Below are 1,016 nucleotides of genomic sequence, written 5' to 3'. Positions count from 1 at the left end.
CATCTGCGTGTCCGCATGTGCAAACGATTCAAAGTTCCGAGTTTTATATGTGACGTGCGATTTGTTAAAGTGCGGTGGTATTGAGAATCACTGTGTGGCGGGGCGCTGTTCTATCATTTTAATGCATTTCATTAAGCGCGTGTTTTCTGAACGCGACACGTCGTATTCAAAGGGCTTGATTTTCGTGAAAATTCTCCGCTTTTGTGCCACGGCATGAGGTAATACACGTCGAAGATATCTTTGTTGAAATGAAAAAGATGACGTTGTCGGCAGGATTCGAACCTGCGCGGGGAGACCCCAATGGATTTCTAGTCCATCGCCTTAACCACTCGGCCACGACAACTCGTATATCCCAATCACACAGACGTCAAGTCATAACAAAATTTCCGTTATACTACTAGTTACACAAATAAAGCATGTTTTGAAGAATAAGGCACTGGAAGCTGGAACAAGTAGGGAAACAAGAGCCAATCTTAACTCAGTTTACCGCTTTATACTCGCCTTAATATAACCGCATCGGCTTTTTTAATCTATTTAATCGTGCCAAATAAATAGATTTGCTGAATAATTTCTCTATGTAGTTATTAGAGTATCCTCTCCCCTTTTATTAATACCAAGTGTTTGTATTTGTTCAGTTCTTACGACTTAATATATTAGCACTGCACGTATATAAACTATTGCAATCTCTGAAAGTATGCATCAGCTGAAATCCTCCACACATGCATATGAGCTCATTGTCCAGTTTACAGCTCGTCGTAACGTGTAGTTTTACATTAGGTGCATTACTTTCGATTATTTTGTTGCCGTTTATCTCCCATCTTAACAAAACCCAAAGGGCGGCACTGAGCCAGCCATGGAGATGCAGAAAAACAGACGGCCTCAGTTATGTTCGGTTAAAATTAAAATGTGCGCTTATTTCTATAAACTAAACAAAAACAGAAGTGCGACTTTTAACATGAGACTAATTTGGAGTAATTGTCATTTCGGTCATTGTTGCCACTGAGCTGGAAGCAGTG

At 40.3% G+C, this 1,016-nt stretch overlaps 1 non-coding gene across 1 annotated transcript; it reads right to left on the bottom strand.

The window, feature by feature from the left end:
* Nucleotides 1–261: 261 nt before the first annotated feature.
* trnas-aga (transfer RNA serine (anticodon AGA)) lies at nucleotides 262–343 on the bottom strand. Its single transcript has one exon. It is a non-coding gene; the product is annotated as a tRNA-Ser (tRNA).
* Between the last annotated feature and the right edge of the window lie 673 nt (nucleotides 344–1,016).

Source organism: Pundamilia nyererei, unplaced genomic scaffold, assembly GCF_000239375.1.
Source record: "Pundamilia nyererei isolate P.nyererei 1_Seehausen unplaced genomic scaffold, PunNye1.0 scaffold00081, whole genome shotgun sequence".
In the NCBI taxonomy this organism is placed as follows: domain Eukaryota; kingdom Metazoa; phylum Chordata; class Actinopteri; order Cichliformes; family Cichlidae; genus Pundamilia; species Pundamilia nyererei.
The sequence above is the reverse complement of the archived record's forward strand: the minus strand, read 5'-3'. Positions and strand labels throughout refer to the sequence as shown.